The sequence below is a fragment of the Mobula hypostoma genome, chromosome 21 (assembly GCF_963921235.1).
Source record: "Mobula hypostoma chromosome 21, sMobHyp1.1, whole genome shotgun sequence".
Classification (NCBI taxonomy): domain Eukaryota; kingdom Metazoa; phylum Chordata; class Chondrichthyes; order Myliobatiformes; family Myliobatidae; genus Mobula; species Mobula hypostoma.
Window position 1 is genome coordinate 3,454,008 of NC_086117.1, and position 17,335 is coordinate 3,471,342.

Consider the following 17,335-nt stretch of genomic DNA (forward strand, 5'->3'; position numbering starts at 1 on the left):
GATTACTGGACCCATGCCCAACCCTCCTCCTTTCACACCTGGGCTTTGGACCGTCCATGGCAGACTTTGTTGGGCACGTGGCCAGGTGGTTAAGGCGTTCGTCTAGTGATTTGAAGGTCACTAGTTCGAGCCTCAGCTGTGGCAGCGTGTTTGTGTCCTTGAGCAAGGCACTTAATCACACATTGCTCTTCTGTGCGATGAGTGGCGCCCCACACAGACTTCCAATCTGCGCCTTGTAAGGCATGAAAATGCCCGATGCTGGCCTCTCATGGTCTGAGTTGACGTTCCCTCCCCATGGCAGATTTATCTTTTCCTCATAGTTTGGATGAATCAGCAGACCAGTTTACAGAATACTGGTGAGATTGCGCCTGAAATATAGTCTTCTGTTTTGGCTGGCCTGCTTTGGGAAATGCTGCATGTTACTAAATTGGAAAGGGTGCAGAGAAGATTTGCCTGGACTTCAGGGACTGAGTTACAGGGAGAGGTTTGGACTGCGTTCCTCGGAGTGAAGGAGACCGAGAGGTGACATTATAGAAATGTAAGCAGTTAGCTTCCCCAAGCAGTGAGGCAGATCATCACCTCCACCCGCTAATGCACCCTTCCACACTCCCAACCACCAATACTTTATCACTTCCTGTCAGAGTGAACTTATGTACAGACACTCCTGAGCCTAGAGCATGAGTTCCCAAACTTTTTATACCATGGATCCTTACCATTAACCAACGGGTCCATCGACCCAGGCTGGGAACCCCTGGCCTAATGTCACTTTAGGGACGTACAATCAATGTACGTGTACTAGTTATCTGATGTATTTATATCTATTGTTTTTAATTATTGTGTTCTTTAGCTTATTGTGATTTTTTTTGTGCTGCATTGGATCTGGAGTAACAATTATTTCATTCTCCTTTACATTTGTGTACAGGAAATTACATTAAACAATAAACAAATAAATGAAACAAGCAATATTAATACGGGGAGAGATTGGGTGTACTTACTGCATTGAGTTCACTCTGTTCCTCTTGGCAGGGGGAAAGGCCAGGAGAAGCCACTGCCGTCTCTGACCCTGGAGAAGCACGACATTCCCATTGTCGTCGGAGTTGTTGTGACCCTCATTATGATCTTTCTTACGATGTGTGTTTACTCCATCAAACAGAGGAAGGCTGGGCGCAGGGAGATGGAGAGATGCAGTAAGTGCCCCGTTGTGACCAGACACGGTTTCATAAGCTTAAAGGTTGCTCACACAGATCAAACTGCCAGGCCTTTCCAGTTGACACCCCCCAAACTGCAGGCACCTCTCAGTTTCCACACGTCTAATGCCGCTCGTTCCAGACTCGTGACCTGCAGTCTGTTTAACCCCAGTTCTCATCCACAGACCACATTCACTCATTGAACCAGCCGGCCACAACCCAGCTTTCACTCGCCTTGCCTAAAGTTTACCCTGTTGTCTTTAGTTCCTGTTCTCTCTCGTTTGTGACCCCTCGTGGCTTGTTATTTTGCTGTTTATTATTAAAGTTATCACTCACCGCTGAACCATCTCCGATGCGCTGCTTTTGGGTCAAGCCTGAGTTTCCTGACAAGAGGTTTGGATAGGTACATGGAAAGATGGGGTATAGAAGCTAATGATCCACATGTGGGTCGATGGAATGAAGCACAGACCCGATGGGCCAAAGAGACCGTTTCTGTGCTTGACTTCTCCAGCACTCTATAACTTGAAGGGAAACCGCAGATTCAAGATACCAAACCAGACCTGCTTTGGTCTCTGAAGCAACCTCAATACTGCCTCTCCTAATTTTATAAACATTGATCAGTCTCCTCTCAGCCTCAGATGTACCGTTTGAACAACGTGACACAAAGATAAATCATGGGTTAAAGAAGAAAGATGAATTTTTTAAGGGGAACCTGAGGGGAAACTTTTCCGCTCAGATGGTAGTGAGGGTGTGGAACAAGCTGCCAGGAGTACTGGATGTGGGTTTGATTTCAACATTTAAGAGAGGTTTGGATAGGTACATGGATGGGAGGGGAGTGGAGGGCTACGGTCTGACTACAGGTAAAAATGGGACTAGGCAGAGTAACAGTTAAGCATGGACTAGATGGGCTAAATGGTCCGTTTCCCTGCTATATGACTCTGTGATACTTCAGAGGAATATGCAGATATCTGGCTAGCTGGCTGTAGGCAGAGACGCACACACTTTATAAAATGTGGAGTTTCCGGAACAACACTATGTTTCTCGGTCTTTCATCCGAGACTTTGAACTGGGACCCCAGCTGCCATCTCAGGCAGAGCAGGAGATCACACAGGTCACTGAGACCATGAGTCAGTGTTATAGAACTGGTCCACGCCAAACTATTATTCTGCCTAGTCTCATCAATCTGTACCCGGGCCATAGCCCTCCATATCCCTCCCATCCATGTACCTATCCCAACTTCTCTTACATATTGAAATTGAACCTGCATCCAACACTTCTGCTGGCAGCTCGTTCCACACTCTGAGTGAAGAAGATTCCCCTTAAACATTTCACCTTTCACCCTTAACCCATGACCTTTTGTTCTGGTCTCACCCAACCTCAGTGGAAAGAGCCTGCTTTCTTTTTTTTCTCTATAACTTTGTAATGTTCTATGCTTCTGTCAAATCTCCCCTTATGTTCCTATGCTCCAGCAAAATAAAGTCCTAGTGTATTAAATCATTTCCTATAACTCAGGTTTTCATGTCCCGACAATACTGTTGTAAATTTTCTCTGAACTCTTTCAGTCTTGTTGAGATCTTTCCTGTATGTAGGTGACCAGAACTGTACGTGTGGGGCTCTCTATGACCTGCTTCTGTACCACTGTTTACAGTGCCTATTAAAAATGTGTACCCCTCCCCCGAAAGTTTTCATGTTTTACAACGTTGAATCACAGTGGATTTAATTTGGCTTTTTTGACACAGATCAATAGAAAAGACATTTTTTTGTGTCAAAATGAAAACAAATTTTCTACAAATTAGTATAAATTTATTATAATTATTAAACAAAATAATTGATTTCATAATTACTCACCCCTTTCAAGTCAATATTTAATGGAAGCACCTTTGGCAGCAATTACATCCTTGAGTCTGTGTGGATCGGTCTCTATCGGCTTTGCACATCTGGACACTGAAATTTTCCCCATTCTTCTTTACAACACTGATGAATCTCTGTCAGATTGCATGGGGGTCGTAAGTGAACAGTCCTTTTCAAGACCAGCCACAAATTCTCAATTGGATTGAGGTCTGGACTCTGACTTGGCTACCCCAGGACATTAACTTTGTTGTTTTTAAGCCTTTCCTGTGTAGCTTTGGCTTTATGTTTGGGGTCATTGTCTTGCTGGAAAATAAATCTCCCAAGGTGCAGTTCTCTTGCAGATTGCATCAGGTTTTCCTCCAGGATTTCTCTGTATTTTGCTGCATTTATTTTACCCTCTACCCTCACAAGCCTTTCAGAGGCTGCTCTAGTGAAGCATCCCCACAGCCTGATGCAGCCATCACCATGCTTCATGGTAGGGATGGTGTGTTTTTGATGACATGTGGTGTTTGCCTTACATTGAATATAGTGTTTAATCTGATGACCAAGAAGTTCAATTTTGGTTCCATCAGACCAGAAAATCTACTTCCAGCTGACTTCAGAGTCTCCTACATGCCTTCTGGCAAACTCTAGCTGAGATTTCATGTGAGTGTTTTTTCCAACCGTGGCTTTCTCTTTGCCACTCTCCCATAAAGCTGTGACTGGTGAGGCACCCGGGCAACAGTTGTATGCACAGTGTCTCCCATCTCGGCCACTGAAGCTTTTAGCTCCTCCAGAGTTGTCGTAGGTCTCTTGGTGGCCACCCTCACTAGTTCCCTTCTTGCACGGTCACTCAGTTTTTGAGGATGGCCTGCTCTAGGCAGATTTACAGCTGTGTCATGTTCTTTCCATTCCTTGATGATTGAATTAACTGTACTCCAAGGGATATTCAGTGACAGCAATTTTCTTGTATCCATCTCCTGACTTGTGCTGTTCAATAACCTTTTCATGGAGTTGCTTGGAGTGTTCTTTTGTCTTCATGGTGTAGTTTTTGCCAGGATACTGACTCACCAGCAGTTGGACCTTCCAGATACAGGTGTATTTCTACAATCAATTGAAACACCTTGACCGCACCCAGGTGATTTCCTTTAACTAATTATGTGACCTCTAAAACCAATTGGCTGCACCAGTGGCGATTTGGTGTGTCATATTAAAGAGGGTGAATACTTACGTAATCAATAATTTTATGTTTTATATTTGTAATTAATTTAGGTCACTTTGTAGAGATCTGTTTTCACTTTGACACAAAAGAATCTTTTTCTGTTGATCTGTGTCAAAAAAAAAGCAAATTAAATCCACCGTGATTCAATGTTGTAAAACAATAAAATATGAAAACTTCCAAGGGGAAGGGGTGAATACTTTTTATAGGCACTGTACATGTGCAAAAGTCAGAGGAACCCTAGGTTTTTTATATGGTTTCCGGTATTAAGGCCTCCGCAGAGGCTGTCTCAACATCATTGAGGCTGTCTGGGATTACCTGGAGAGACAGAAGCAAGCAAGGTAGCCATTGTCTCTTTCAATATTTTTATTAGTTTCTACATACAAGAATACAGTGTACAAGAAAGTAAATATAAAGGTTAAAAAAACTACCAATTACATTGTATCTATTCATAATAACTATCTCAATACCCTGTATTCATGTAGGTTAGTCAAAGTTATATTGAAATATACTAATTTATTACAAAAAAAGACTCTAACCCCTACCAAGACCGAAGCTGTTTATTAAGGAGGAAAAAAGGTAAAATACCTTCTCGTATAATAAAAATTAATAATAGCCAACATCTAAATTTAAGCAGCGAATTGAGGGTTTTGAAAGTTTTGAAAATAATTCAGAAAGGGTCCCCACAATGTTTGAAAGTCTTGACGAGATTCGGAAATTGAACAACGAATCTTCTCTAAATCTAAGCATGACATAACGCCGCATAACCTTTGAGCATGAGTAGGAGGAGAAACATCTTTCTATTTAAACAAAAGCGCCCTCCTGGCTATAAGAGAACTAAAGGCCAAAATATGTAAATCTGATGTCTTCAGCTTGATATCTTGCCCTGCAACAATACCGAATAGGGCCGTCAAAGGATCAGGCTTAAAATTGACTTTGAAAAGTAAAGAACAAGTTAGAAAAACTTCCTTCCAATATTTTTCAAGACATGGACAAGTCCAAAACATATGAATTAATGATGTTTCTCCATTATTACATTTGTCACAGTAGGGAGATATAGCCGATAAAAACGAGATAGCTTATCTTTAGTCATATGGACTCTATGTACCAACTTAAATTGTATGAGGGAATGGTGAGCACATAGCGATGAAGTATTAAGCAGTTTAAAAATTTCATTTTAAGTTTCCTCAGATATTGATGTCTGTAAATCTTGTTCCCAGAGATTCTTAATTTTATCAAAAGGAACATTCCTCGTCTCCAGTAACATACAATAAATATGAGATATTAGATATTATAAAAGGCGTCAAATTAAAAATTACATCTAGTAAGTTCTTATCTGAGCTTATAGGAAATGTGCATAATTGAGATCTTAGAAAGTCTCTGATTTATAGATATCTAAAAAAGTGAGTTTTAGGAAAGCTTTATTTAGCTGACAATTGCTCAAATGAAAAAAGATTTCCTCCAACAAACAGATCCCAAAAACACTTAATACCCAACCTGTCCCATTCTTTAAAAACTAAATCAATCATGGAGAGTTAAAAAAAATTAGAATAAATAGGACTAGAAAGGGAAAATCTCAATAAACCAAACCGTTTTCTAAATTGTATTCAGATCCTCAGAGTATGTTTAACTATTAAATTATCGGTTAGTTTACTTACAAATAAAGGAAGTGAGGATCCAAGAAGAGAAATAATAGAAAATTTATTAACAGAGTTAACTTCTAAAGAAACCCATACCAGACAGTCTACACGATTAATATAATATAGCCAAAACGTAAGATAACGTATATTAACTGCCCAGTAATAAAACATAAAATTAGGTAAGGCTAAACCTGCAGACTTTTTAGGTTTTTGAAGATGAACTTTATTTAAACGAGGATGTTTATTTTTCCATATATAGGAAGATAAAATAGATTCAAGAGAGACAAAAAAGGATTTAGGACTAAAAGGGGCAAAGCCTGAAAAAGATATATAAATTTAGGTAGAATATTCATTTTAATAGAATTAATTCGTCCAATCAATGATATTGAAAGAGGTGACCAATTTAATAATACCTTTTTTACATGGTTCAATAAAGTAAGTAAGTTTTCTTTAAACAGTTGTTTGTAATTCTTAGTGATTGTTACACCCAAATAAATAAATTGATTCCTTACAATTTTAAAAGGGAGATTAGTATTAATTGATACCAAATTATTTAAAATAAATAATTCACTCTTATGTAGGTTCAATTTATATCCTGAAAACTGGCTAAAACGGGAGAGTAAAGTAAGTACGCAAGGTAACGAGGTCTCAACATTAGAGATAAAAAGCAATATATCATCAGCGTAAAGCGAGATTTTGTGGGAGATCCCTCTTCTTAAAATACCATAGATATCATTAGATTCTCGGAAAGCAATGACAAGGGGTTCTGAAGCTAGAACAAAAAGCAAAGGACAGCCTTGTCTAGTTCCGCGGTGAAATTTAAGTGGTTTGGAATTTTGAAAATTAGGAAGAACCTGAGCAGAAGGAGATAAATAATTGAATCCATTGAATAAAGTCTGGTCCAAAATTAAATTTTTCTAAGGTTTTAAATAAATAATTCCATTCAACCCGATCGAAGGCCTTCTCAGCATCTAAGGATATCACACATTCCGATATCTCCTGAGAAGGAGAGTAAATAACATTTAATACATGGTGTATATTATAATGGGAATGTCAGTTTTTAATAAACCCAGTCTGATCAACAGAAATAATAGAAGGTAAAATATTTTCAATCCTACGAGCCAGAACTTTAGAAAGAATTTTAGTATCAACATTGAGTAATGAAATTGGCCTATATGAAGAGCATTCAGCTGGGTCCTTGCTCTTTTTTAGGATAAGCAAAATAGAAGCTTCATAAAAAGATTGAGGCAAACTACCCAATTTGAAAGAATCCAAGAAGACTAAGTGTAACTGCGGTATAATTAATGAAGAAAAAGCCTTATAAAATTCTCCAGAAAATCTACCTGGATCCGGAGCCTTCCCCGAGTGTAATGAACGTATAGCCTCGGCGATTTCCGCATAAGAAATGGATTAATCCATCTGTTTGCAATTATCTGCAGAAAATGCAGGGATATTTAATTGATCTAGAAAATTATTCATTTCAGTATTATCTTTAGGGGAGTCAGAACTATAAAGTTTAGAATAGAATTCTCTGAAGGTATCATTTTTTTCAGAGTAATCAGTTGTCCTATTACCAATAATTTTGCGAATTTCTTTAATTTGTCGTTTAACTACAGAAGTTTTTAATTGGTTGGCCAATACTTTGCCTGATTTATCTCCATGAATGTAAAATTGAGTCTTATCTTTAAGAAGTTGAGGTTCAATTGGATATGTTAACAGAAGATCATATTTAGATTTAACTTCAACACGTCTTTTATATAAAACAGGATCTGGAGCTATAGCAGATTTTTTATCTAATTGTTTCAATTGATTGGCTACTCCAATTCTTTCTTCATTAGCTTTGTTCTTAACACTCGCTGTATAAGAAATAATCTGTCCTCTAATATAGGCCTTGGAAGTATCCCATACAATAAGATTGGAAGTCTCTTCCTTTTTATTCTCTTCAAAAAACAAAATAATATGCTTCTATAGAAATGTTAAAAATTCCTTATCAGATAACAAAGTTGTATCAAAACGCCAAAATCTGTTTGTTTGAGGAAGACCAGGGAGCTTTAAAGGTAGAAATATAGGAGCATGATCTCAAATAACAATCTCTTTATATTCACAGGAACGAACTGATGAAATCATTTGACTATCGATAAAAAAAATCAATCCTGGAATATGTATAATGAACATGGGAAAAAACGAATACTCCCTATCTAAAGGATATAAAAAATGCTAAACATCAACTATACCACACTTCAATAAAAAGGATTGAATAAACAAAGCTGATTTAACTGCATAACCATATAACAATTACAGCACAGAAACAGGCCATCTCGGCCCTTCCAGTCCGTGCCGAACTCCTACTCTCACCTAGTCCCACCGACCTGCACTCAGTCCTTAACCCTCCATTCCCTTCCTATCCATATATCTATCCAATTTAACTTTAAATGACAACATCGAACCTGCCTCAACCACTTCTGCTGGAAGCTCGTTCCACACAGCTACCACTCTCTGAGTAAAGAAGTTCCCCCTCATGTTACCCCCAAACTTTTGCCCTTTAACTCTCAGCTCATGTCCTCTTGTTTGAATCTCCTCCACTCTCAATGGAAAAAGCCTATCCACATCAACTCTATCAATCCCCGTCATAATTTTAAACACCTCTATCAAGTCCCCTCTCAACCTTCTACCCTCCAAAGAATAAAGACCTAACTTGTTCAACCTTTCTCTGTAACTTAGGAGATGAAACCCATGCAACATTTTAGTAAACCTCCTCTGTACTCTCTCAATTTTATTGACATCTTTCCTATAATTTGGTGACCAGAACTATACACAATACTTCAAATTTGGCCTTATCAGTGCCTTATACAATTTCAACATTACATCCCAACTCCTATGCTCAATGCTCTGATTTATAAAGGCCAGCAAACCAAAAGCTTTCTTCACCACCCTATCCACATGAGATTCCACCTTCAGGGAACTATGCACCATTATTCCTAGATCCCTCTGTTCTACTGCATTCTTCAATGCCCTACCATTTACCATGTATGTCCTATTTTGATTATTCCTACCAAAATGTAGCACCTCACATTTATCAGCATTAAACTCCATCTTCCATCCTTCAGCCCACTCTTCTAACCGGCCTAAATCTCTTTGCAAGGTTTGAAAACCTACTTCATTATCCACAACTCCACCTACCTTAGTATTATCTGCATACTTACTCATCCAGTTTACCACCCCATCATCCAGATCATTAATATATATCACAAACAACATTGGACCCAGTACAGATCCCTGAGGCACACCACTGCACACCGCTACACACCGTCCTCCAATCTGACACACAGTTATCCACCACTACTCTCTGGCGTCTCCCATCCAGCCACTGCTGAATCCATTTTACTACTTTGATATTAATGCCTAATGATTGAACCTTCTTAACTAACCTTTCGTGTGGAACCTTGTCAAAGGCCTTACTGAAGTCCATATAGACAACATCCACCGCTTTACCCTCATCAATTTTCCTAGTAACCTCATCAAAAAATTCAATAACATTTGTCAAACATGACCTTCCATGCATAAATTCATGTTGACTGTTCCTAATTAGACCCTGTCTATCCAGATAATTATATATACCATCTCTAAGAATACTTTCCATCAATTTACCCACCACTGACGTCAAACTCATAGGCCGATAATTGCCAGGTTTACTCTTAGAACCTTTTTAAACAATGGAACCACATGAGCAATACGCCAATCCTCTGGCCCCATCCCCGTTTCTAATGACATTTGAAATATTTCTGTCAGAGCCCCTGCTATTTCCACACTAACTTCCCTCAAGGTCCTAGGGAATATCCTGTCAGGACCCGGAGACTCAGTCACTTTTATATTCCTTAAATGCACCAGTACTTCCTCTTCTTTAATTGACATACTTTCCATAACTACCCTTCTTGTTTCCCTTACCTTACACAATTCAATATCCTTCTCCTTAGTGAATACCGAAGAAAAGAAATTATTCAAAATCTCCCCCATCTCTTTTGGCTCCACACGTAGCTGTCCACTCCGATTCTCTAAGGGACCAATTTTATCCCTCACTATCCTTTTGCTATTAATATAACTGTAGAAACACTTTGGATTTATTTTCACCTTACTTGCTAAAGCTGCCTTGTATCTCCTTTTAGCTTTTCTAATTTCTTTCTTAAGATTCTTTTTACATTCTTTATATTCCTCGAGCACCTCATTAACTCTAAGCTGCTTATATTTATTGTAAATCCCTCTCTTTTTCCGAACCAAGTTTCCTATATCCCTGGAAAACCATGGCTCTCTCAAACTTTTAACCTTTCCTTTCAACCTTACGGGAACATAAAGATTCTGTACCCTCAAAATTTCACCTTTAAATGACCTCCATTTCTCTATTACATCCTTCCCATAAAACAAATTGTCCCAATCGACTCCTTCTAAATCCTTTCACATCTCCTCAAAGTTAGCCTTTCTCCAATCAAAAATCTCAACCCTGGGTCCAGTCCTATCCTTCTCCATAATTATATTGAAACTAATGGTATTGTGATCACTGGACCCGAAGTGCCCAACACATACCTCCGTCACCTGACCTATCTCATTCCCTAACAGGAGATCCAACACTGCCCCTTCTCTAGTTGGTACCTCTATGTATTGCTGCAAAAAACTATCCTGAACACATTTGACAAACTCCAAACCATCCAGCCCTTTTACAGAATGGGCTTTCCAGTCTATGTGTGGAAAATTAAAATCTCCTACAATTACAACCTTGTGCTTACTACTAATATCTGCTATCTCCTTACAAATTTTCTCCTCCAGTTCTCGGTCCCCATTAGGTGGTCTATAATACATTCCTATAAGCATCACAACACCTTTCCCATTCCTCAATTCCACTCAAATAGCCTCCCTAGACAAGTCCACTAATCTATCCTGCCAGAGCACCACTGTTATATTTTCTCTGACAAGCAATGCAACATCTCCCCCTCTTGCCCGTCCTATTCTATCACACCTGAAGCAACGAAATCCTGGAATACTTAGTTGCCAGTCACACCCCTCCTGCAACCACATTTCACTAATAGCTACAATATCATATTCCCAGGTATCAATCCATGCTCTAAGCTCATCCACCTTTCTTACAATGTTCTAGCATTAAAATAGAAGCATTTAAGAAACTCTCCACCTCTTACTCTCTGTTTATCCCTAATGGAGCAAACAACTTTGTTATCTTTTTCTTCCTTGTCCCCTGCATCTTTGGTCTGAGTGCTCTTGATCTCCGTCCCCTGCCTATCCTCCCTCACACACTGTCTACTAGCTTTCTCTATTTGTGAACTAACCTCCTCTCTCCTAGTCTCTTTAATTTGATTTCCACCCCCCAATCATTCTAGTTTAAAGTCACCCCAGTAACCCTCGCAAATCTCCCTGCCAGGATATTGGTCCCCCTAGGATTCAAGTGTAACCCATCCTTTTTGTACAGGTCACACCTGCACCAAAAGAGGTCCCAATGATCCAAAAATTTGAATCCCTGTCCCCTGCTCCAATCCCTCAGCCACGCATTTATCCTCCACCTCATTGCATTCCTACTCTCACTGTCATGTAGCACAGGCAGTAATCCCAAGATTACTACCTTTGCCGTCCTTTTTCTCAACTCCCTTCCTAACTCCCTATATTCTCCTTTCAGGACCTCTCCCCTTTTCCTACCTATGTCATTGGAGATTCCAGGGCCTCCCACATCCGGCAGCGAGAACAACAAGCTGCCCTCACACTCATACTGCCCCTCTCCTCAAATAACAACAAAAAATGAATACCAAACCCTCTTCACCTCTCCTGTTTCCACCTAAACCTATTGAGCCAAAGCCCTTAAGCCTTCACTCTGCTCCCAGCTCGCTCCACAGCCCGCAAAATGACACTGCCTGCTGTATAAGGCTCTGTTCCTTTTAAATCTTCCGCACTTCACTACCCGACGTCACACGCCTGCACAGTCCCGCCTCTCTGAACACTGATGAAAAAAACCCGAAAAATTCAAAAATGGCTTCCTTCGCACTCGCGTTCCGATTCTCAGACTTCCTTCTCCAAATTACACCCAAATCAGGATTTCTGTCCTTTTAAATCTTCCGCGCTTCACTGCCCGACATCACACGCCGGTTTATTAAGAGACGCTGGTTTAGAAGATGATCAGTCTAAAATTGGGTCTAGCCAACAATTAAGATCTCCTCCCATCACCAAAGAATAAAGACTAAAATCTGGTAAAAACGAAAAAAAAGTTCAAAGAATCCTGGGTCATCTACATTTGGGGCATACACATTGGCAAATACTATTAATCTATTATTTAGTTTTCCTGAAACTATAACAAAACGTCCATTAGTATCAGACACTACCTTATGTTGGACAAAGGAAAGTGTATTATCTATGAGAATCGAAACTCCTCTAGATTTGGCCTGAAAAGAAGAGTGAAAACAAAGTGAGAACAATGGCTAAAAAAACATAGATTATCACATTTGTGTATGTGAGTTTCTTGTAAAAAAATAACAGGGACCTTAAATTTCCTAATCTAAGCAAAAATCTTATTATGTTTAACAGGGTGATTTAACCCTTTCACATTAAAACTGAGTAAATTAATAGTTTGGTCCATTTTTAATATTATTTAAAGGAAGGGTTAAAATGTAAGTTAAAAACCAAGTCATAAACCTTGAGAAATGGTAACCAAGCAACAAGTTGGCTAAAAATTCGAAAACAGCTTCTGGGAAAATAAACCATACCCCCACCCACCTCCCAAAGAAAGAAAACCAACCAATAGTAAGTCAGCATCTACAACTACGGACAACCTCCCAAAAAAACCTGGTGATTGCTGCAATTAGTTTCGAGGTTATTTATATTCCAACCTAGACTAAGCAATACTCAAACAAGAGATTCAATTCTCCTATATCAAAAATACAGTATTAAAAAATACGAAAGGAAATTAGTTACAAAGGTTTACCAAAAGTAAAAGATACAATTATTCATACAGATAGACATTAAACATTTAATCTTATATCTTCATGGAACAACAGACTAGGCAGTTAGCCTTCAAATTTAAAAAATCTTGGTGCTTCAGCATTCAAACGAAACCATTCGAAGGATCCATTTTTAATGAGATTCTCAGTCAAACTGGGTAGCCAAGGGACAGATTAAAACCCTTGTTAAAAAAATTCCAACAAAGCTTGTTTAAGTTTAGCACATTCCTGCATAACCTCAAGAGAATAATCTTTGAGAATCTTAATATTCCACCCTGTAACTAATCATGCTCCTTCGACAGGATTTGCGAATTAAAAGTTTCTCATTTAATCTTGTGTCTTCATGTAAGGAGAAACTAAACAGCTAGCCTTCGGATTTTAAAAACTTTTGTGCTTCAACAGTTGAGTGGAACCATTCAAAAGAACCGTTTTTAAGTGTGATTCTTAGTCGGCTGGGTAGCGAAGGGAAGGCTTGAAACCCTTATTAAAATGCTCAGGCATAACTTCTTTCAATTTAACACATTCCTGCATAACCTTAGGCGAATAATCTTCGACAATTCTAGTCTTGCGACCATTATAGTCAATCATGTCTCTTCGACGAGATTCACGAATTAAGAGTTCCTTTGTTTTAAATTCCTGAAAACAGATTATTACTGATCTTGGTCTCTGACTTAGGAGGTCTAAACGCAGGAGGTCTGTGAACTTGATCGATCATAGGCACAGACCTCAAAATCTCCAGAAATAACTCTTGCAAAAAGTTTGCAAAAAACTCCAGAGAATGGTTACCTTCGATTAATTCTTCGAGACCCAGAACCCGTAGGTTGTTCCTTCTACTTCTATTTTCTAGGTTAATAATCTTCTGTCTTAACTTTTCGTTGGACTTCGATCGCTTTTCACAAAGCTTCTGCAATTCATCCACTTCCGTTTCCAGAGCCGACAAAATTTCCTCATTAATTTTAATAGGTTTATCGTGTTCATTAAGAGTTTGTTGAATAGAATCCAATTTACCAACTATTTGTTTAAATTCAGTGCTGAATTGCTGAAACTTCTCGGAGGCTTCTTGTGTATGACTTTGCAGCAAATGCATAATAGAATCCGAAGAGGCAGGAGAATCATCCTTTTTAGTACCTCTGGCTCTCCTTCCAGCCATAATGAAAGAATATCACACTTAAAAAAGAAGTTTCAGGACAGGTTGGAAATAGTAAGATAATTAGAGTTGGAGCAACGGCAGGTTGCTGTTACTCCATCAGCCACCAGCAGGAAATCTCGCCATTGTCCACAGAAGAACTGAGTTCTCCAAAATGATTGGAACAAGCTACCAGTTGATTTTCTAATAAACCTGGACAACAATGTACCCCAGAGAAATGATGTCATTTTAGAGTAAAAGGGCGGTCACACCAAATATTGATTTGATTTAGTTTTTTACTGTTTACTGTTCTTTACAATGAATTTTTGACATTTAGAAATTTCTCGTTTCACTTCTTTTGAATGCATCATCACTTTACAGAATTTTTTTTTACATGTGCCTAAGGCTTTTGCAGAGTACTCAATGTGTTATGCAGAAATACAAGATGTTAGACTGCACTTGCTGACATTCATTGTGTGGTGTTTCAGTGCTGCCAGACTCCAGGAGGCAAAGCCAAGGGGAAGGATGTCTGGAGATAAACACACATGACAACAGGTACCTGCAGCAATTTTCCTAATTTCTCTTTCCCAGATTTTATGTATGTATGTATGTCTTTTTATTTCGAGTTGCAGCACATCTGAACCTTTGAAGTGCACTGCACAGCATCCGCTGATTTAACCCTACACTAATCAGGGGACAATTTACAATGACCAATTAGCCTACTAGCTGTTGCCTCTCTGGACTGTGGGAGGAAGCCAGAGCCCCGGGAGAATAGCCACACTTTCCACGGGGATGACGCACAAACTCCTTACAGAGGATGCTGGGATTGAGCTTGTATCTCTGACGCCCCAAACTGTAACAGCGTTGCACGAGCTCTATGCTACTGCGGAGCCCATACTTTTTCTGAAAATATCAGTGCCGCCTCAGATGCAGGTGTGAGTTACAATGTGCAGAATTTGATGTGCAAAGTTTTATGGGCAACACAGGAAGTTTCATGCAAACCAGTGTCAAGATCATAAAAATAACTGTAGAAACAGCCATTTGATTAACCTCCCATTGACCCCAGTGTTACATCGACTTCATTCGCTAAGAACATCTCTAACCCAACGGGAGAGTAATGCAAAGCCTGTCAGCTGGAGTATCACCCTTCTGAACTGCTCCCACCCGCCCGGTAGTTCTTGGGAACCTCAGGGTGAAAGGGCAATGTGTAAATGAGCAACAACCACTGCATACAGCACTGAGTGCTTGTTTAATCAAGATTGCGATGTTTGATTGTTTGTGGTTTTTGTATTGCCTTTGGGATGATCCCAGTTTTATTATTACCATTATTTTTTTTTTCCTTTTTAATATATGCACAATTTGATGTTTTGCCCTCTGGTTTTTTGTCCATCCTGTTAAGTGTGGTCATTCATTCATTCTATTGTGTTTCTTTGTGTTTACCATGAATTCCTGCAAGAAACTGAATCTCAGGGTTGAATATGGCGACTTTGATGATAAATTTACTTTGAACTTTGAAACAACACATGTGGTGGTAGTTAATGGCGTTATTCCTACACCACTCAGTTACCCACTCTCACATGGGAGGAGTTCACAACTGTACAAGGAGGGTCATCAATAAAGTTCAGTCGAGTGTCCTGCATGCTGACATCCTGGTGTGCTCTGCACCCTCCCTCAATAATGAACACAGCAACGCACAAAATTCCTGGAGGAACTCAGCAGGTCAGACAGCATCCTCAGCTCTGACCTGCTGAGTTCCTCCAGCATTTTGTGTGTGTTGCTCTGGATTTCTAGTGTCTGCATAAAAATCTGAATGATGTATAAAAATCAAAAATGTTAAGGATGAGAAACAATTTCCTCCCTCCAGGCCATTTGGCTTCTGAACTCCCTGTTGCATCATATTTGAAGCGTCACTGGTTAATCTGTTCCAGTACAACATTTAATATTAATGCACTTTAGTTTGTTATTTACATGTGATTCTTCTGTAGATTTTATCCTTACCTTCATAAGTTATAGTGTGTTATGTGCTTTACACCCTGGTTTGGAGAAACGTCTTGTTTCTATCTACAATTTTATGGTTATATATGTTATAGATAAATGCCAATGAACTGGATTTGACTTGACTTGCAGAATCTCTTGTGTTTATAGCGTGAAGGTCTCGTCTTGTCAGTTCTACCTAGAGATGATGTGACTGCCAGATTCTTATCTCACTCGCAGGGTCTTTGTTGGGGACAGTGCAGAAGCTGGTACAGAGCTAAGCCATGGTGAGAGGGGGTCGACATCACCTCCCTCCCAGAAACAGCCGGCTGTTAAAGCCATCACCGTCAGAGCTGAGTTTGCCCTGGTCAGTCAGAGCGAGCAGCTTTTGCCCATCAGTGGAAAGAGCGATGTTGCGATCCCGTACAGAAGCCCTCCTGAGGGAGAGCCACAGGTGAGCGCGTGTCGTAGAGTCAATGAGATTCATGGCAGACAAACAGATCCTTCGCCTCACACTGGCTATCAGATTCTGATTCTATATCGGATTTATTTATCACATGTTTATCGAAACGTACAGTGAAACGTATCATTTGTGTTAACAATCAACACCACCTTGCAGATATCGCCATACATCCCAGTGCCAACATAACATGCACTCTGTTTAGGCCACAGCCTCAGAGTAGAAGGACATCCCTTTAGAACAGAGATGAGGAGGAATTTCTTCAGCTGGAGGGTGGTGTATCTGTGGAATTCGTTGCCAGAGACAATTGTGGAGGCCAAGCCATTGGATATATTTATCTTAGTCCTGACAAAGGGTCCTGGCCCAAAACATTGACTGTACCTCTTCCTATAGATGCTGTCTGGCCTGCTGCGTTCACCAGCAGTTTTTGTGTGTGTTGCTTGGATATATTTAAACATTTAAAGCCCGCGAGTGGGCTTGCCTGCTGCTGCAGTCCAGGGGAGGAGATGCCAGAGGCGGTGTAGCGTGGTATCCTTGCTCAGTTGGGGGCTGGCCTTGCCCATTGGTGCTACCCTCCAGTATTCGATTGGTGGAATGAGAGGATGGGCTGCTGGGAACTGTACCATCAATTTGCAGGACATGTCACTCTGAGTTTTGGACTATATATATGTTTATTTTGCTTGGTATTTTGAATGCTATGTATGTTTTCCACCTTGGCTGTAGAGGAACACTGTTTTGTCCTTTCGGCTATATCCACATATGGTTGAACCATAATTAAACTTGATTTGATTTGATTTGAAATATTACCAATGCTTTCAGTGCCAACACAGCATGCCCACATCTCACTAACCCTAACCTGTACGGTTTTGGAACATGGGATGAATTCGGAGCACCAAGAGGAAACCCATTC

At 39.8% G+C, this 17,335-nt stretch overlaps 1 long non-coding RNA gene across 1 annotated transcript; it reads right to left on the reverse strand.

The window, feature by feature from the left end:
* Nucleotides 1–1,119: 1,119 nt before the first annotated feature.
* LOC134359744 (uncharacterized) lies at nt 1,120–13,700 on the reverse strand. Its single transcript, XR_010021189.1, has 4 exons — nt 13,652–13,700; nt 12,251–12,310; nt 7,220–7,309; nt 1,120–1,160 (listed from the first exon to the last, which is right to left on the reverse strand). It is a non-coding gene; the product is annotated as an uncharacterized LOC134359744 (long non-coding RNA).
* Nucleotides 13,701–17,335: the final 3,635 nt, after the last annotated feature.